Source organism: Saccoglossus kowalevskii, chromosome 15, assembly GCF_978046115.1.
Source record: "Saccoglossus kowalevskii chromosome 15, keSacKowa6.1, whole genome shotgun sequence".
NCBI classification, from domain to species: Eukaryota; Metazoa; Hemichordata; class Enteropneusta; family Harrimaniidae; genus Saccoglossus; species Saccoglossus kowalevskii.
Window position 1 is genome coordinate 20,208,747 of NC_140655.1, and position 22,761 is coordinate 20,231,507.

General features: G+C 34.8%; 1 long non-coding RNA gene across 1 annotated transcript; it reads left to right on the forward strand.

Annotated features, from left to right (window-relative positions):
- Positions 1–16,385: 16,385 nt before the first annotated feature.
- On the forward strand, positions 16,386–21,023 carry LOC144359879 (uncharacterized). Its single transcript, XR_014926578.1, has 3 exons — positions 16,386–16,505; positions 16,847–16,966; positions 20,859–21,023. It is a non-coding gene; the product is annotated as an uncharacterized LOC144359879 (long non-coding RNA).
- The last annotated feature ends 1,738 nt before the right edge of the window (positions 21,024–22,761 follow it).

Below are 22,761 nucleotides of genomic sequence, written 5' to 3' on the forward strand. Positions count from 1 at the left end.
ATTAGTGGTATAAGTCATGTAGTGTAGTGTATTGTATTGTATTGAGTGGTATAGTCTGTAGAACGCCCTCAGTGGTGAGGTCATGGGTCATCATTTTTGAGGGAATCATGCTTGTATTTTAGTATTTGGATCTATATACTATTTGGCAGAGATAATATGTCATATTTCAAACTGTGAGCTGGTAACATATGCAGAAAAATGTCGTATTGTGAAGGAAGTATTTTTTGATTTCTGAATTATTTTCAAAATCTGTATACAAATCTGACAAACAACTTTTAATAACCAAAACGTAAATTTTGCCTGACCTGAAACTGTCGTTACCCATGCATCCATATACCACAATGAAATGTTCATCGAAAAGACAATTTACGAGTAAAACATTCTACAGTGGTGGAGTTACAGACCGCCCCTATTAAACCATTGCTCCTTTCCATCTCACAACGCAATGTGACGATGACGTGTTTTTATTTAGAAGAGAATGGTGAACCTGTATTTGTGAAGATATATTTCCGATAACAAAATGGTTTTGTTATTTCGTGCCTTTTGCTTTAATAAAAAAACATACAGGTAAAACAATATTGCAAACAATACACTGAGCAGTTTATTTACCAGGTATCCAAGCTTTAGACAGCAATGTGCTATTAATAAATTTATTTAAAATGTTATGGTGTTGCTTGCAAAAAAATCGACTAATCACTAGTCCCTCGGCGAAAACAGGTTGAATACAGCTCAACTTAAAATAGAATGATACACCCGTATTATTTGCGAGAGAGTATTCTGTGAACAAAATGATATCTCATTTGGATTTTTTGACCGTTGGCGACACTACAATATTCTTGCAAACTGCGAGACTACGGACTGAGTCGTTTGTGCATCTCTTCAGTGAAATTCTTAACCATTGTTAACTGTTGATGGTCGCCTGCTTCAATGTTTTTTTTAAGTTTCTGTATATTGCACATAATTAAAAATGGAAATACACTTATTAAAGTTTTGGGGGGAAAATGTATTCTCTTTTTGTTTACAAATGTTTTTGATCAATGACCACAGGAAAACTGTGAACTATTGTTGTTTTTTAATGCCAGAAACAGCTTATCATTACTTTTATTTAACCATTTTCTGAGGCTGTTCTACATTTTGACATCAAATGCATTATAGCGCGGTAGTCGTAGGTGTGTCTTGTTTACCTAAGTTTTGCAAGAGTTTCAGCTAGCCAACATGTGCGTTTTTCCATGTGGTTGATTATAGTTGATTTTCCCATTTTAGAGCCATGTTTTCAAGTTCGTTTATTATTTTCATACAGCAATCTCATAATTTGTTAACATTGTCGTCTATCGAGTTTTAATTAGTGGCTTGAGCCCTGTAGTGTATTGTATTGTATTGAGTGGTAAAGTCTGTAGAACGCCCTCAGTGGTGAGGTCATGGGTCATAATTTTTGAGGGAATCATGCTTGTATTTTAGTATTTGGATCTATATACTATTTGGCAGAGATAATATGTCATATCTCAAACTGTGAGCTGGTGACATATGCAGAAAAATGTCATATTTTGATGGAAGTATTTTTTGATTTCAGAATATTTTCAAAATCTGTGTACAAATCTGACAAACAACTTTTAATAACCAAAACGTAACTTTTGCCTGACCTGAAACTGTCGTTACCCATGCATCCATATACCACAATGAAATGTTCATCGAAAAGACCATTTACGAGTAAAACATTCTACAGTGGTGGAGTTACAGACCGCCCCTATTAAACCATTGCTCCTTTTCATCTCACAATGCAATGTGACGATGACGTGTTTTTATTTAGAAGAGAATGGTGAACCTGTATTTGTGAGGATATATTTCCGATAACAGAATGGTTTTGTTATTTCGTGCCTTTTGCTTGAATAAAAAAAAACATACAGGTAAAACAATATTGCAAACAATACACTGAGCAGTTTATTTACCAGGTATCCAAGCTTTAGACAGCAATGTGCTATTAATAAATTTATTTAAAATGTTATGGTGTTGCTTGCAAAAAAATCGACTAATCACTGATCCCTCGGCGAAAACAGGTTGAATACAGCTCAACTTAAAATAGAATGATACACCCGTATCATTTGCGAGAGAGTATTCTGTGAACAAAATGATATCTCATTTGGATTTTTTGACCGTTGGCGACACTACAATATTCTTGCAAACTGCGAGACTACGGACTGAGTCGTTTGTGCGTCTCTTCAGTGAAATTCTTAACCATTGTTAACTGTTGATGGTCGCCTGCTTCAATGTTTTTTTTTAAGTTTCTGTATATTGCACATAATTAAAAATGGAAATACACTTATTAAAGTTTTGGGGGGAAAATGTATTCTCTTTTTGTTTACAAATGTTTTTGATCAATGACCACAGGAAAACTGTGAATTATTGTTTTTTTTAATGCCAGAAACAACTTATCATTACTTTTATTTAACCATTTTCTGAGGCTGTTCTACATTTTGACATCAAATGCATTATAGCGCGGTAGTCGTAGGTGTGTCTTGTTTACCTAAGTTTTGCAAGAGTTTCAGCTAGCCAACATGTGCGTTTTTCCATGTGGTTGATTATAGTTGATTTTTCCATTTTAGAGCCATGTTTTCAAGTTCGTTTATTATTTTCATACAGCAATCTCATCATTTGTTAACATTGTCGTCTGTCGAGTTTTAATTAGTGGCTTGAGCCCTGTAGTGTACTGTATTGTATTGAGTGGTATAGTCTGTAGAACGCCCTCAGTGGTGAGGTCATGGGTCATAATTTTTGAGGGAATCATGCTTGTATTTTAGTATTTGGATCTATATACTATTTGGCAGAGATAATATGTCATATCTCAAAATGTGAGCTGGTGACATATGCAGAAAAATGTCATATTGTGAAGGAAGTATTTTTTGATTTCTGAATTATTTTCATAATCTGTGTGCAAATCTGACAAACAACTTTTAATAACCAAAACGTAACTTTTGCCTGACCTGAAACTGTAGTTACCCATGCATCCATATACCACAATGAAATGTTCATCGAAAAGACCATTTACGAGTAAAACATTCTACAGTGGTGGAGTTACAGACCGCCCCTATTAAACCATTGCTCCTTTTCATCCCGCAATGCAATGTGACGATGACGTGTTTTTATTTAGAAGAGAATGGTGAACCTGTATTTGTGAAGATATATTTCCGATAACAAAATGGTTTTGTTAGTTCGTGCCTTTTGCTTGAATAAAAAAAACATACAGGTAAAACAATATTGCAAACAATTCACTGAGCAGTTTTTTTTTACCAGGTATCCAAGCTTTAGACAGCAATGTGCTATTAATAAATTTATTTAAAATGATAAGCTGTTGCTTGAAAAAAATCGACTAATCACTTGATCCCTCGGCGAAAACAGGTTGAATACAGCTCAACTTAAAATAGAATGATACACCCGTATTATTTGCGAGAGAGTATTCTGTGAACAAAATGATATCTCATTTGGATTTTTTGACCGTTGGCGACGCTACAATATTCTTGCAAACTGCGAGACCTCGGACTGAGTCGTTTGTGCATCTCTTTAGTGAAATTCTTAACCATTGTTAACTGTTGATGGTCGCCTGCTTCAATGTTGTTGTTTTTTTAAGTTTCTGTATATTGCACATAATTAAAAATATAAATACACTTATTAAAGTTTTGGGGGGAAAATGTATTCTCTTTTTGTTTACAAATGTTTTTGATCAATGACCACAGGAAAACTGTGAATTATTGTTGTTTTTTAATGCCAGAAACAGCTTATCATTACTTTTATTTAACCATTTTCTGAGGCTGTTCTACATTTTGACATCAAATGCATTATAGCGCGGTAGTTGTAGGTGTGTCTTGTTTACCTAAGTTTTGCAAGAGTTTGAGCTAGCCAACATGTGCGTTTTTCCATGTGGTTGATTATAGTTGATTTTCCCTTTTTAGAGCCATGTTTTCAAGTTTGTTTATTATTTTCATACAGCAATCTCATCATTTGTTAACATTGTCGTCTATGGAGTTTTAATTAGTGGCTTGAGCCCTGTAGTGTATTGTATTGTTTTGAGTGGTATAGTCTGTAGAACGCCCTCAGTGGTGAGGCAATGGGTCATAATTTGTGAGGGAATCATGCTTGTATTTTAGAATTTGGGTCTATATACTATTTGGCAGAGATAATATGTCATATCTCAAACTGTGGGCTGGTGACATATGCAGACAAATGTCATATTGTGAAGGAAGTATTTTTTGATTTCTGAATTATTTTCAAAATCTGTGTACAAATCTGACAAACAACTTTTAATAACCAAAACGTAACTTTTGCCTGACCTGAAACTTTCGTTACCCATGCATCCATATACCACAATGAAATGTTCATCGAAAAGACCATTTACGAGTAAAACATTCTACAGTGGTGGAGATACAGACCGCCCCTATTAAACCATTGCCCCTTTCCATCCCACAATGCAATATGACGATGACGTGTTTTTATTTAGAAGAGAATGGTGAACCTGTATTTGTGAGGATATATTTTCGATAACAAAATGGTTTTGTTATTTCGTGCCTTTTGCTTTAATAAAAAAACATACAGGTAAAACAATATTGCAAACAATACACTGAGCAGTTTATTTACTAGGTATCCAAGCTTTAGACAGCACTGTGCTATTAATAAATTTATTTAAAATGATAAGCTGTTGCATGAAAAAAATCGACCAATCACTGATCCCTCGGCGAAAACAGGTTGAATACAGCTCAACTTAAAATAGGGTACACCCGTATTATTTGCGAGAGAGTATTCTGTGAACAAAATGATAGCTCATTTGGATTTTTTGACCGTTGGCGACGCTACAATATTCTTGCAAACTGCGAGACCTCGGACTGAGTCGTTTGTGCATCTCTTCAGTGAAATTCTTAACCATTGTTAACCGTTGGTGGTCGCCTGCTTCAATGTTTTTTTAAGTTTCTGTATATTGCACATAATTAAAAATGGAAATACACTTATTAAAGTTTTGGGGGGAAAATGTATTCTCTTCTTGTTTACAAATGTTTTTGATCAATGACCACAGGAAAACTGTGAATTATTGTTGTTTTTTAATGCCAGAAACAGCTTATCATTACTTTTAATATTTAACCATTTTCTGAGGCTGTTCTACATTTTGACATCAAATGCATTATAGCGCGGTAGTCGTCGCGCTGCGCATTTGTGTTGATAAACATTGATTTTCACACAATCCAATGCGCTCTTCAAATGGAAATCACAAGTATGAGGTTTGACCTCGGCGCGACTTGCACTGATTACCGCCGGTGACTCCTTCGATACCTTCCAATCACATGAAAATTACCTAATTAAAGCTTGGAAACATGTCAGTTCGTACTCGTTGATCTGCACAACAGTCAAAGTCGCCATCTTTGTTTATATGAGACCAATATATCTCGTACATGCGCAGCGCGACGACTACCGCGCTTTAATATTACTAACAAGTAATATATTTGTATGTGTTCCGGGTAGAACATTGTTGAAGGTAACATAATCTGTGGTATCCATAGAAACCAATACACTGAAGTACTTATTAGATGTCTTTCACATTCGTTCAGGGTAAGTCTCGATTTCTTCCATACCATCCTATGGGTAAAGTGCAAGTTGTCTAATCCATTGATGCTACTTCAATAGGTAAGATTTAATGAGAACAAATACGCGGTAGTCGTCGCGCATGTGTGACATTTGTGTTGATAAAGATTGATTGTCCCACAATCCAATGCGCTCTTCAAATGGAATCACAAGTATGAGGTTTAACCTGGGCGCGATATGCACTGATTACTGCCGGTGACTCCTTAATACATTGGAATAACATGAAAATTATCTAATTAAAGCTTGGAAATTCATATTCGTTGATCTGCGCAACAGTCAAAGTCGCCATATTTGATTATATGAGACCCATTTATCTCGCACATGCGCAGCGCGACGACTACCGCGCTTTAAGTACCTTAATAGCTTTATAGCATATAGCATTATGCAACTTCTGATAATGGACATACATAATTCTGTGATATAGTAATAAGGAAGGTATGCCATCTACGGCGCGCCAAGTGTTGCAACAATATTCCATTATACAGAATAATAAAAAATAGAAAACAGTAAAAAAAAGAAATCGTAGCCTCTTTTGGCAAAATGTCATAATTTCTAAAAACACAATAATAATAATAATAAAAAAAATCACCCGCAAAAAAAACAATAAAAACAAAGTAAGATAAATTAAAAATAATAAAGCAATGAAAGACAAATCAGATATAAAGTGAAAATCAAAAAGAAACTGCAAAATAACACAGAGGGAAATTACTAAATATAAAATATTAAATAAAAAGTTGGTATGTGAATAACAATATAACAATAACATAAAGATATAAATAAACATATAAATAAATAAAAATCGGGTGGCAAACTAAATTTAAAAATAAATAAAAAAACTGAAAAAAACGAGGGGAAAAAAGGGCAGAAAGTACACAAAATATAAGAAGAAGACGGAAAAGTGAATAAAAAAACGTATCAACAATTGCTTAGAGAGTTTTCGGTTAGGCTGGAATAACCATCCACTCAGTACTCAACACAATTATAGCCCCAACCAGATGTGGATCAGAGGTGTGACAGCTAAACAAAATGCTAACAAGACTGCAATAAAGGAACTTTTAGATCCTGATATAATTGACAACAGTACATATGGTGTTGAGAATCGTGTGCTGCAAACTAGCAACATTTCCCCCAACAGATGATACAACCGATGATGAACTTGACTCTAATGCAAGTGACCATCATCTTCTAATTCTTGGCCAATCAGTTGACCCACTTTCAGAAAGTTGTAATGAGAGCGTTGACCTGTATATTAGAGCTTGTAAATTATTGTTCAACTTGCAGCAGTTTGTTTCATAAAAATAAACAATACAATATAATAATGCAAGTTATAAACTTTTCTCTTATATAAACATTTTGTAATTAAATAAAATTGTGTAAAATACGGTATTAAAAGTAAATGAAACTTTGACATGTTTCTATGGTTTACAACCATTCACAGAACGCAGAAACAGACTTACAGTCTCTTGTTTTTTAATTTGTTTTGTTTTTAAATAAAATAAAATAAAATGGCGAAAGCACACTCCCTTGGTATTTCATTTTATTGAAAAAAACACCAAGAGATAAACTAGAGACTGTATGTTTCTCAAAACATTTATCACCTCAATTATTATACCACTGCTGATCTGTTTTTACATCACCTTACCAATCAATAACTAATTATTATTATTGCACAAATGATCCACGGAGCGATGTCACAGAACGTTTTACACTGCTAAGACGCGCACCCCTGTACCATGTATTTCTATGGGCTCTGTGCAAGCTGCTAAAGATAAGGTGAAAAAAATAGCACAAATGCACTAATACTCATGAGCAACCAAATTTATATATGTTCTACATGTAGGGGTAATCTTGTAACCATGTTTAAGGCTCAACAACTATCCCAAAATACAATTTTCTGGATGTTTTTGTTTCCACCATGATGGTTGCCAGACGATGAAAATGCCCGGATGAACAACCTTGTATTGTCTAATATTATGCAGATTACTTCATCAATAAGTATATTTCAACTCTAGAATAAATTTGTCTGTAAAAAATCTCAGAATAAGTTACAAACTTAAGTTACAAAGTCACCCAATGAAATCATAGAAGTACATTAATTGAAAATGGTGGTTGGCCGACACTCCCTTATTCAATAGAACACATGATTAGTCAGTAGAAATAACATTAGCTGCAAACATTCAGATAAGGTAATACATTTGTTACGTGAATGAAAATTATAATTTTGACCAATGCCCTTATAATGGTCAATATACCATATATTTGAAAGATATGCACTCAATTTTATTATCCATGCTACACCTATGAGTATAGTACTCATGTGCAAACTTTCACCTGGCAATATATTAAGGTAGAAGCCTAGTCATAATGTTTGACAAAATTGGTTATAAATCCTATGACAATTTTCATTAGTTTATTGTGTACAATCATGAAGCTAATGTCTCATGGTACGAATAGAACACAATGTTAAAGAAAAATGCATTTTTTGACAGTTTTTAAAACCCAGATTTTTGAAATATTTATGATTATCATTAACAATATATGATTTTTCACCAGGCTAAATTTTGAGATATTGCATTATATCTCTGCCATAGGAAACTGTGGTAAAAGTATTATAATATTGTCAAAATGGCGACTTTCAACTAAAGTACAACTATCAATTTCTCAAAAAAAGGCTGGTGACCCCCAACTTGTTTAAAGTCAATATTCTTATATTGCCTTGTAGTACAATTTATTGCAAAATGAATAAATTCTGTTTTTTTTTTAATTTATGAGTAGGCTCAACATGGACATAAACAAAACCAAAATGGCCACCAGTATGTCATTTCTGTTTGATGCTTAAAAAAATGAGGTGTGCATCCAATATACATGGCCATGATATAAAGTTAGAATAAAATTGTCCTATTATTCTCCTACAAAATGCCATCCAATTTGATAAATTCACAAACTAACACAACCTACGGTATCACCTAAGAGTGTAGTACTGAACCTTCGTTGTTATTCAGGATTCACTTTCAAAAAATCTTCCATATGCTTTTGATACCCAGCAAGAATAAAATACTGGTGTATTGGCCATGGAATTGTCATTAAGGTAATGCATTAATGTATATACCACATCAATGCCAAAATCTTTTGCTGCTTTCACAGCACTGTCTATTTTCTTTTTCAGATTTTTTTTCAAATTCCCCAACATATTTTGCAATAATATTATCTCTTTGGATTTCGGCAAGATTGTTTTTCTTGAACATCAAATAAGCACCCTGCAAGAAACATAAAATAAATTACATTATATTATATCAGCATTCCAATTGCCCAAATAGGTCGGTGTGATTGGTAAAGAGAGTGTTTTTAATTAAACAAGCTGTGGTGAAATACACCGTATACCACAGTATTTCATGTTTAGAAATATACCCCAAACATGAATAGCACACAGCAGAAGTAAAAATTAAAATGTTTGACATTGTCATATTGTATCTGATCATCAAATGTGTACTTGTCCATATTGACAGTTATTGCTCTGGAAAAGCATTGATAAAAACAAAATAGCCACTGCTTGGCCATTTTAAATACATTTGTATATCTATGACATGATGTATAATGAATATACAACATTTGAACATAATCAGTCAAAGAATGAGATATGGCCCTAGAACAACATTCATTAAAACAAATGGCTGCCAGTCAGCAATTTTGAATCCGATCTTAAAAACAAAAAGACCTGATTGCTTGATTTTGATGATTTTTCAGCACAAAATGGCCGCCATTTGGCTATCATGAATCAGAATTTAAAACAAATTGATGTGCATATGTATAATATTATGTATTATATATGTGTAAAGTTTGAATGTTATCATAGTTTGGGTTGTTGTGGACATGGAGTAAATTTGCCTCCAACGACAATGCTTAGTGCTGTGTTATTGATCGAAATGTTCCCGTCGCCAGATCATGAAGCTAAATACTAGTAATAGGCCAGATTACACGTTTTTGGGCTATGTGACGTTACACGCATACAAGCATGCATATTAGCTACTAGCTGCAATTCTGTAGCTCCAGATTTCTCTGGTCTATTTTTGGCGTTTTCTGTTGCATCATGGTAGTCTAATTCGTTCGTCTATTGGTAATTGCAAATAAAAACGCCTCAAACAGACACCAACGAAATTCACAGAACTGCAGCTAACTAGCTTCGGACAGTCGTATTTATTCCAGAAGAGGATGGCGTATGCAGATGCACAACATTGTTTCTTACCTAAGATCTGTAACCATACCAATGATGACCCTAGATCGCATTGTGACGACCAATGCAAACTTGTCTGCACGGAAAGCGGTGACACAATAAACTACTGTCGAGGTATCGACAGCTATCCGAATCCACAAAAGTGGATAAATCACTATTGTTTACAATAAGTAAGGCCCAAAGTCCTGGCCGGTTCACGAGCAAGTAACACTTACAATTGCGACTGCGCAGAGCATGTGACGTGTAGATGCACACGCACGCATTTTTTTTTCTAATTGTTTTCTTTAATTATTATTTCTTTATTTTAGTTTTTTAATTGTTATTTCTAGATATATTTGAGAGCGTTAAGAAAAAGGCTGAAATACTGTTTTTTATTATTCTGTATGATAGGACACTTGGCGCGCAGTAGGCTGTAATGGATAACTCTAGTCTATTGGCACCCTGACATCAGACTTTTCATGTTTTAAGTTAGTTAACAATGTCTCATATACCTTTGTGTCAAATATTTTGGTTTGGGGTATTTATTTTTGGATGTTGACCGAAACTGTTGATTGGCATGATCATCATTTATGTCATACATCATGTCACTTTAATATACTCATTTTGAATGAATCAAAGATGTCGGGGATTGTGGTGAACGTCGTTCATGCTTGCGTCCATGTTTTAGGGGTGACATCAATTGATATGCCAATCTTTGTTTAGTTCACACTACAAGAACTCAATTCTAGTTTAAAAGTAATGTAGTACTACCATCTTTCCGAGCATGACTGCTACCAGGGACTACCGCCACTCTCAAAATGACCATCACTAACAACTTTTCATCTATCATAACTACCATTGACTAACACTACTCTTACTTGCGATACTACTACCACTCATTAGATGACAATCATCACCAATCTTAGCCACAGTGAAACACAATAATAACTACCAAGACTACCGCTGCCATGATAGAACACCTTCATTGCTTCTATGACAATCGCCATTTTCACCAGCAGTTGTGTCACTAATGTGATCAGCTGAAAAAGAAAATGATCAGTACGAAATTGAAGATAATAATGATAATGAGGAGAAAGTGACGCAAGAAAAGATAACTCATCAATCGACCGGTTTCACTTACTTATAACAATTATTTTAGCATGTCTCCATATTTCCTTAACATTCTTATACATTGACAATTAATGTACATTCACCGTGTTGTTCAGTACAGCCATACGTATCTACAAAAAATGTTATATCTACAGTTGGCAAAGTACTGCTAGTCTGCAAGGAAGTGCAAATAGTACATTCAATTAAAAGTCATTTCAATCAAAATATAATTTAGTTCGACACAAAAAAACCTACGTAAACGCCCAAATAACACTGAATGGAGACACCAATTCACAAATAACAGAGTTGCTTGGGGATGAATACTATCAATTAGCAATAACCAGTAGTATCATAAACCATCATTAGACACCACGACCCTTGCTTGCACGCACATTACATTCATTGAGCATGGAAATAGAAATTGTGTATAATACAATTGTTCACTGAAAAAGTATATTCACTTTTGTGGTGGCTTGTGTAAACAAAAATACTGGTGCTGTGTTATAGGTTGACGTTAACACACAAAATCAAAAAACATGATTTAATATTGACACAACACATAATAATCTCATATATAAATTCTACATACATTGTACATGTACAAAACAAACCACAACAGGAACAAAAACACAAAGGGAGCAATGCAAACCACAGCAGGAACAAGGCAAACTACAACAGGAACAAGACAAATCACATCACATCAGGAACAATAAAACACAAAAAGAAAAGGCAAAACACAACAAACCACAACAGGAACAAGGCAAATTACAACAGGAACTAGCAAACCACAACAAGCACACAACAGGAACAAAGTAAACCACGACAGAAACAAGGCAAATCACGACAGGAAAAAGGCAAACCACTGGTAGGAACAAGGAAAACCACTGACAGGAACACGGCAAACCACTTACAGGAACAAAGCAAACCACTGACAGGAACATGGCAAACCACTTGTAGGAACACGGCAAACAATTCGCAGGAACGCCACAAATTAAGGAGTATGTTGCTGGAGTGAAAAAAGTAAGAAAAGTCAAAAAATAGGTTAGAGATTGTCTAGTCTGATTCCTTCTGAATTCATGAAATACATGAAAGTGATAAAACAATAGATACAGTAATGATAACAATCAATTACGTCCTCTTTGATCTTGTCAGTTTTTTGCCGAATGATAATTATATGGTAACGATGACAATACCGGAAAAAAACAGATTTATGACTAAAACTAATACAAATAATGTGGAAACTAAACGTTAATAGAGAGTCAATTTTGATTTTCTCTGAATACTTGACTCGGATATAGAAAGCTACTTCCGTAAAAAACAAGATGACATTCAACAATAAGCAATTAAAAGTGACAAGGCAATTCATAAACAGGCAGTAATTAACAAATCTAATTTTCATATACGGAAATTGCAAAATATTAGCTTTTGTTGCTGTTGGACGAAAGTGTTGATGATCTTGTCTGCCAGGGTCACTAACCTTACCGAAACACTTTTTCATTACGGGCATTGCTCAAAAAATTCAAAATGCAAAGGCGTTGACGTCATTCCTTTAAAAAAGAATGATATACCCGTATTGTTTAACAGAATGTGCTCGGTGGGTTTTCCCGGCTTTTCAAGGTTTTTCTTGAATGATAAAAAAACATTAGGTAAAGCAATATTGCAAACACTTCAGTGAGCAATTCATCTGCTATGTATTAGTACTCGAGTACAAACTCTTAACTGAAACAGAGGATGTATTAGTGACTGCAAGGTAGTGCAAGGAGTACATTCAATTAAATGTTATTTCAATCAAAATACGATTCACTTGGACACGAGAAATTTCGTGTTTGACACGATGATCAAATGATCATGTTTATTCTTCTCACACTGTCAGCCCATATATGTTTTCCGTTATAAAAAATATCACTGAATGGAGTGTTACTAATTGAGTGCTCTTTGTGTGGAGTTTCCTAACTTGGTAACACTTTTGATAACCTTCGTTCTTGAATGGCCATCGACATAAACATATAAATGTTTATTCACCCAATAATAATTACATTGTAACGATGGCATTACAGGAAAAACAAAATATATAAGGAAACTAATGAAAATAAAGATAAAAACTAAACATTAATGGGGTATGTTGTTTGGACTTAAAAGTTTAGAAAATAGTTTAGAGATAGTGTAGTCTGATTTCCTGTGAATAGTTGATTTTTTTTTTAAAAAAATATGAAGATTTAGCTTTCGTAAAAAGCAGGATGAGATTCAACACTAGGGAATTATAGGTAATAAACAATAGATTAATAGACTGTAATGAAAATAAATACGTCGATCTTGATTGCCTGTGTATATTTGACTTGGAGATATAGAAAGCCACTTCCGTGAAATAAAAGATGACATTCAGCAACATGCAATTACAAGTGACAAAACAATTCATAAATAGGCAGTAATGAAAAGAATATAATTTCAATATTATGAGAAAATTGATTGTAGATTATAGATGTATTGAATGTTTTGCAGGGAAATTTTAATTGATAGTTCCTTAGAATTGGATCATACCATTACTTGTTATATTGTAATCAGTGCCTTATTCAGAAATATTATTATTAAATATATTTGTCGATCGTTCCCATAAACAGTATCAAGAACACTACAATTCATAGCAATAGTTTAGGCCGCAAAGTAACAATATCTGTTTGAGTCGTCGAATATGGGGTCATATTTCACTTTAGCGTCAAAAGGGCAGCACGTACAAAAAAACAACGTTTGACAACGAGGTTGATGCGCGTTTGAGTAAAATTCCGGTCTTACCGTGATGCTCAATCTTAAAAAATATATCAAATACTTGCAAATATATCAAATAGCATATATTTGAATTTAATTGTCAAAACTAAGTATTTACTTTCAGCTCTGCAATACTTTAATTATGGTTAATATTTAGTGATATTTTCGTGGCTACGACTAAAACGTATCTCTAGATATTATTGACTTGTGTCATATGGCTAAATTTTATGCTCACAAAATCAAACTAATTCGAAGATGCATGATTGTGTATAATTGGTAAAATTCATTTGATGAAACAAAAAAAAGCATTATATTGTTTCAATCATAAATAATATGTTGAATAACCTTCAAATGACCCAATGGTTGACAATAATAATTCTCCAGAAAATATTTAAAATTACTAAAAATACTATAATCCGCTATACGCTGTCTGAAAATATTGGACACATTATTACATTTTACTTTCTCTGGAATCGATGTTCGTGACTGGTGGTTCGATATGCAATGAATGTAGCACGTTAGATAGAATAGTTCCTCATTAATATCTTATGGAAGGTGCGCTACGAAATACGGAAGCTGCAATGTATTAGCTATTGTTCTATATGGTACTGAATATCTAACATGGCTGACAAAGACAAAGGACAGAACTAAATACACATTTGATCTACAATTGACGCACATCACAATGTAGAGCTATTTAATTGTTTTTCCCTTCCTTATTCGTAGGATTAATGTCGTGAAATCGCAAATCGAGTAATAAAACAATAGATTAATAGACTATAATGAACAAAATTCAATCACGCCCTGTTTGATATTGATTGCCTGTGTATATTTAACTTGGAGATATAGAAAGCTACTTGATGACATTCAACAATAAGCAATTATAAGTGATAAAGAAATTCATAAATAGGCAGTAATGAAAAGAATATAATTTTAATATTATAACAACAATAATTGTAGACTATAGATGTATTGAATGATCTGCGGGAGAAAAGTTAAATTAATAGTTCCTTAGAGTTTGAATTTGTCAACCATTTTTAGTGAGTAGATTATATATTATTATGTACTCTTGTTAAGTAAACGGTACAGAACTTGTGGAATTTGCTTTTCAAATTTCAAAAGCTCGTGATTGCATCAACACTTTATTCAATTACGTCCATTTTGATCATGCTATTACTTGTTATACTGTGATTAGTGCCTTATTGAAAAATATTATTATTATATATATATTTGTTGATCGTTGTCATAAACAGTATCACTAACACTGCAACTTCATAGCAGTAGTTTAGGCCGCAAAGTAACAATATCTGTTTGAGTCGTCGAATATGGGGTCATATTTCACTTTAGCATCAAAAGGGCAGCACGTACAAAAAAACAACGTTTGACAACGAGGTTGATGCGCGTTTGAGTAAAATTCAAGTCTTACCCTGATGCTCAATCATAAAAAATATATCAAATACTTGCAAATATATCAAATAGCATATATTTGAATTTAATTGTCAAAACTAAGTATCTACTTTCAGCTCTGCAATACTTTAATTATGGTTAATATTTAGTGATATTTTCGTGGCTACGACTAAAACGTATCTCTAGATATTATTGACTTGTGTCATATGGCTAAATTTTATGCTCACAAAATCAAACTAATTCGAAGATGCATGATTGTGTATAATTGGTAAAATTCATTTGATGAAACAAAAAAGCATGATATTGTTTCAATCATAAATAATATGTTGAATAACCTTCAAATGACCCAATGGTTGACAATAATAATTCCCCAGAAAATATTTAAAAATTCTAAAAATACTATAATCCGCTATGCGGGTCTGAAAATATTGGACATATTATTACATTTTATTTTCTCTGGAGTCGATGTTCGTGACTGATGGTTCGATATGCAATGACTGTAGCACGTTAGATATAATATTTCCTCATTAATATCTTATGGAAGGTGCGCTACGAAATACGGAAGCTGCAAATTATTAGCTATTGTTCCATATGGTACTGAATATCTAACATGGCTGACAAAGACAAAGGAAAGAACTGAATACAAAATGGATCTACAATTGACGCACATCACAATGTAGAGATATTTAATTGTTTTTTCCCTTCCTTATTCGTAGGATTAATGTCGTGAAATCCGTAAATCGAAGTGATGTTTTTGAAAGGATACATTAGCCACATTCTTTATAAAATGGTTAAATGGAAAATACAGAAGAATACTCGCTGTTTTTGTCAACAATAGAACCAACATCGCAGGTTAGTCCTCTAGATTTCATTTAGCATCCTTTGTAAGTTACATCTGCACTTCTGTGTTTTACAGACATGCTTAGAAGAGATGATTGACTTCTACATTAATGTCAGTATTTTGAAAAATCATCATACTCAGACAAATAAATAAACCATTCTACTTGGACGTTCCAGAGTGTTGTTTTCTACACTACATTGAAGATTTATTCTGTGTTTACGGTTTTTATCTTTCGCCGCCTCTATTTAAAATATGAATCCACAGACGACTATTCAATTAAAAAAGGACAACAAGGAATATGTACGTTGAATACCAAATTAATCCGAAATTATACAAATTGTCATTTTAAATGATAATCCAACTAATACGGATCCTCTATATTGCCCTATGTAAAACTAATTAACATATGACTCACCAACAATTTGCATATAGATGGCGATAAATGCTGTACATTTCCTCATGGTAACATTATCTGATGGTGCGGGATAGGGTAAACATCAACACACATTGCAGTACGTATTTCATATCCACCAATTATATCAGCGAGGTTTGGTAAGTATACTGGTAATACGATATTTCATTTGGGTCTATAACTACCGGTAAATGGTATTGCTATACGTTAACTTATACCATCTTTGGAGACTAAGAGTGTTTTTTCCGCCCCACAGGTGTTACCAGTAGTGTTGTGTAAGAATTATCATGGGTATAGCGTTGGTTTGTTTCATATCTTGAACACGGCATGCTGCATGTTTTTTGTATTCTTAGCTTGTACATTTCCAACTAGGTACTGTGTGACTATGTTTATTACGTGCTATTCTATTCGCACGATATCATGTTATTAAATTTGATGGCATGATTTCACTATTTTGATTCTATACGTGTATGTTTTGCAGCTAATTCTGCATCAAGATGAGTCGAATTTTGGTTATGCTGATTATTGTAATGGTATTTGCCACTTTTTGTGTCGAAGTTAATAATGGGTTCAATAAGGCTGGTCGTTTAAAGGCAGAGAAGTAAGTAGATCGTGTTAATTATAAATTAACTTGAAAACAAATTTTATTCACGAATAACAATTCGGTTGAATACACTAAGGTGTTTTAAATGAGTCAATATTGGTTAATATGATAGATAAGTGGGTGACATATAGAAGTTATTTTTACTAGGAATATATCTTTTGGCCGCACTTCTATGGGCAAATCGAGTGAAAAAAATCAGCAGATATATACGACAACCTATGCTTCCGGACGCCAAATATCTTGACACGTTTACTCGTTGTCGGTACACTGGCAACGATGGGTCGCCGCTCAAACGCTTTAATGAATGCAAAGTTATTGTTTTGCAAATAGACTTTCTAATGGTAGAGAGTTTATTTATTATTTTATTTCTGAACCATATCATTTTACCAATCGGGGTTGGAACATACTCCACGCCAGAATAAAATCGATCCAGTGCAATTCATTTTCCGGTCGATGTGCAGCGTATAAACGAACTGAACAACTTTCCTGTGAATTGAGAAGCACACGCTTTCGGGACGAAACTGCGGTTATTCCCTGGTCCTGGTATTTATGTGTTCCTCATTATATGCGCACCGTTCTCTATTTTTGTCAATTTCAAGCGTATATCGATCCATTCCATCTGGTGGTGTCCGCGAGAGCTTAACAGCATGGTGGTGTAGTTACGCCAGATTGCTGATGCGGAATGCTTTCAAAGAATTTCGTTTCTGGGACTCCCCGTAGAAATATCTTGTCATACTAACGCCGACTTACGAACTTCTGGTACAATATTACTGAGTCTGGGTTGCGATTTTCCAAGAAGAGAATCTTGCTGTTGTCATCGAGTGATATAACTCGTTAAAAAGTGTTACATTTCGTTTTGACTTCTCGGCAGAGTACTCTTTTTGCTGATCGCCGACCAATGGAACAACCTCGTCTGTAGAACAACCCGCGTGTAATGACGTTTATAGTTCAAGCCTTATTCAGCTGACAATAATCGATTCACCTCGTGTTTATTCTACAAATTCGTTGGGTAATAACAATCGTTTTCCAAATGTTCAACAAAAGTAAATTTTAAACGTTTCAATCGAAATTTCATTGAAGTCATCATAAACGCGGTAAACAGAAGAAGTCATTGTCTCCCAAAACACACATAATTCGACGAGTTCGTATGATTTGCATGTCAGTCAATAAATGTATAAAGACATACTGATTTGCATATCGTCAGTGAAATGCCGATGCTCCAAAATATTCATAGCGAAGTGTTAAAAAATTGTATGTAGTAAATAGTGCATCAACGCCCATTATCAAACGGGATTATATAATATTTGGTGGAAGTACCGAATTTAATGTTACAAAAAGATTACTGTCTGAGTGCATAAATTGTGGTATTTTCTTGAAACTTATATTTGTATACAAATTTCCTGGTATGTAGTAATAATTAAGTGTGATATGATAGCACGAAATTTCAGCGAAAAGTACTGTAGCTGTACCACCATTTGCAATTACCATCTCATGTATGGGACAGTCAATGTAATTTGAAAAAAGGGTCACATGATCGTTAGATGAATTGATGTTGGCCTCTCTCGACGTATTTCTTGCTTCCGACGTCATTTTGTGTGTTATTGGCCCCTTAATTCATAACATTCGGGACACTTAGATTATTGTTAACGATAAAAAAGATGGATGATACTTTCGAATGCGTTTCTCGACTGATGACTAATTTTTATTTTAAATAGAAACGTATTCTTTTTGGCTCACAGTTTTACATCGATTACTGTTCTTTTGTTCATTGTCGGGGTAATAAAGAAGTTATTGTCATTGGCTTTGGCAAAAATTATCACGATAACACGAAGCTAACGCCCAATATCGCCGCATGGTGGGATACAAAATGATACAATCTCACCAAGCGTCGATAACCGATTTATCATATGGCCATGTCAGAATTTGTTTCAAACGGAAGAAATTAATTTAACTTGTGATTTAATTGGAGGGGCGTCCTTTTATGAATCTTTTCATCGGAGGATTTATCGTTTGAAATTGTAATATTCCGCAATCGCGTGCATTCGTATGACCTATCAGTTTAATGTCACGATTCCAAGTGAGTTCTCACAGTTTAGGTGTGTCAAGCTCAGTGCCAGCAAAATCATCGTTATTTGAAAAAATGCAGGATTATTGAATGGATATGGGGTGTTGCACGTTCCTTGCCTTGGGGGCAACACGACTACACGAACTGGATAGCAATTCATCGACAAGTGTTTTGTGAAAACTGAATACAACACTGTCATCAAAATTATTGAAAGCTAAAGTTAAAATAAGCCATAGGTAGCTTAGAGTTTACGGACTATGTTATCCCCCCACCACGAATTACCTCCCCGGCCTACTTCCTGCGCATGTCCCCGTGTAACCCTGAACAAATTGAAAATTCGTCAATATTAAATCGAATAAACAACGTAATTTGCTCAGCCCAATAATATCTGAAGTGTCTCAATACTTTTGAGAGATTCCTGAACTCGACGTATCGTATATAACAGCATGGCGACGTCGCCACTTGGAGGTAAATACACCGGTAGAGTACTGGATACGTTCACAGTTAACAAATCGCCGTAAATCATCACGCAGCCAAAGATTGTTTATGTTTGAGACGCTGATGTATTCTCAGTTGATTGAAGGTCCGAACTGGATTTGGCGATTTGTGTTGCATGATGCATGATGGCGTGTTGGTCGTTGTTCAGAATAATCCACATCTCAAACCTCTGCAGTTATGTGGGCGATACAGCGGCTGGAGGGGTTTAATGATGCTGGTTTTGCTTAAACTGGGGTTGGTTTTTTTCTCACCCATTCCTTCTTTTTCAGTCATTTGCTGCTCTACATTAGTGAACTTGTTCCCTTTAAGTCGAGAGAACTGTCTGGTATGTTCATATCGGTCTGTCGGTGCCGAGCAAACTCTTTCCGTTTACACACTGGAAACGTATGTTTTCTGGTGTAGCGACAATTTTCGGATTAAATGTGTTGCGCCAGCCTGTCTGTATTTTGTTTTTAATTGTTTTTGTGTCACGCGCATCATATTTAAGATATTGAAGCCCGCCAACAGTCAAACACGTAAAATAAGGATTCCGGTGCCGCTCTTCTGATTTTCTCCTCGTTTACCAGTATATGTTTTTCGTCCCTTCATATGTGATGCGCTCTGATGTGTTCGATTCATTTCCCTTTTCTTGTTTCTTTAAGTCATCTCTTTTAATTGGTTGCCAAACATTTCCGGAATCAACCAATTTCCGGAACCAATCGCACACTCCATTGACGGTACTGTCAAAATGTCTTGTATAGACCACTTTCTCGGAAGTAGTGAGAATAGGGAGCAAAAATAACTTTCGTCATGGCGGACAATACAAATTGTATTATTGTGACGTCGATTGGTACACGTAGAAGCACTTTATTACGCGTAAAAGTTTACCTTACACCACAAAGGGATGTGCGCGCCGTATCTTGGACTTGGGAAGTTGAATGCTGTTGAAGGCATTGACGTTCAACTCTACCAATGTATGTGGTGTGTAGTTGTTTGTCATGTAGAGTAAAATCTCTCAAAATCAAAATGTTCATGGTTGGATGACTACAGATGTATTTAACGTCTTTGTGTCACGTATTTATGTAATTGAATAGTTTCGACACTCGGCTGATTACAGGAAAGGTGCGTTGCATTATATTTTAACCATGGAAATTGGACTGTCCCCCTCCCGCCGTCATTCAAGTTGCGGGTTTCTGTAGCGATACGCAAAAAAGGCTCCAATGTACGCAGATGTTGCCATTTACCATATGATATATAGTATGTAACGTATCGTTAATTCTAAAACGTCTTCTACTCATAAAAACACATAAAAATATATATTTATATTTAAAATATATGTATTTCCAGTTCCAACAGGGTAAAAAGAAGTACTGAGGCAGGACTTGGATATAAAGGAAAGCCAGAAATTAAAAGAAGTGAAGGTTCAACACCACGAAAGATGGATATACAATGATGTATGATCGTTGAAAATAAGACCGTGGTAACAATAATAAAATAACAATAATAATAAAATATATTGTTATATGTCCGTGCAATTTATCATACAATACCTAGAGGCCTTAATTCAAATGAATTATTTTATGCAGAAAATTTCAGGCAAACACTTTTTTTCAATTGCAGTCTCTCATCTTTGATATTTGCTGTGTGGAAATATTACTTTCGATTTCACACTAGAATAGACATATAAATTCAGTAAGGAAGCTGAATGGAATTTTTTCTGGTACGAGTTGTCATGGCAATATATAAACCTATCTTTTGGCGGGTCAATGAGTCCATCAATCATACCTCGCGGACGACAACCACAGAATTACTCATTTCACAAAGTATTTATTATTCACTGTAGTTCTGCTAGTGTCAAGAGTATTATCTATTTTCAAATCAGTGATCGATAAACATAACGTATTTATCACAGTGTAAAGCGCAATTGAGAGGGTCACCCACAGAACTCACTGGACAGGAGGTTCTTTCACTGCTAGTATGGGGTGGACAAGACAATAGTACTGGACATGAAATACACATACACCAAAATATCGGGTTGAAGCTCCTGGCTTTAATACCTCTCAAAATAATTACAAGAAATAAAGCACAGAAAAATACAATGAATAAAGTCACTAAAATAAGGGATTGTATATGGAAGTGTGCATTGGTGATAACTCACAGTTCCAGGATGTAATAATGGAAGACAGTCAGTGGCTTCTGCAACACAACAACGAAGCAATACTTGCTTGCAGAAGAATGCTGGTAATCTGGAAGGCACCACTGAAAGCAGGAGATCGCAGAGCAGTTCATACAAGTCTCACAGAATGATGGTTGTATCATGTATCACACAATATCGTAGCAGAACACACATGAAAGCAAGTTGGGCAGAGCTCCAGAAGGAGTACCTACACTTTATGCAATTTTTTTAAAATTATGCTAATTTATTCATGACGTAGCAGTTTCTGTGCTCATGAATATTCATTAATTTGTGGCTCAATACATTTTAAAAGGGGCGATATATTATTTTTGGGGGAAGAGTTAGAAAGGGGGATTAGCAATCCTTAGGGGGTCAATACAAAAGAAGGGGCCCATTTGGAGAGCAGCCATGCTCCTCGTGTCTGTTGTTGCACGCGACCTACAGCTGTCAACTGTGTTCGTTCTTCGACTGTGTTCGTTCTTCGACGACTTCAGCTGGCTTCCACGTGGGGTAGTATTCTTGTGTTCTGTTTTCCTGACTTGAGTTTTTGAATCCGCTGTTTATGTTTTTAACGTCTTTCATGTCTTTTGTAGGAGTGTCCAATCCGTGATTCGAACTTGCGATCTTTTAGTTCCCAGCGCACTGTCTTGTCCACTGTACCACGAGTGTCTTCACACAGGAGTTAGGATTTAAGTCCTATTCATAGGAGCACTGTCTTCACTAGCATTCAAAAATCTAACTAAAAATACTGGATCGAACCAGCGATCGCTCACATTGCTGTCATAGTACAAATCAACTGAGCTATGTGGGTGGTCATGCAAATTAAATAATTTGTTGTCATATTTAGCTTTATTGCCAAATGGTGTTTGCGAGAAAAAGATGGGCAGGCAAGGGAATTGAACCCAGGTCCTCCTGATCACTATGTAGAGAACTGACCCACAAGACCACAATGGATTAACTGGATGTGTTTGCATTTGATAAGACTATATAGTGTGTATATATATAGAAATACAACATATTTCTATTATTGAGTTACAATTGTCCAAAAAATTGCCAATTTTGTGTTTTTACTTG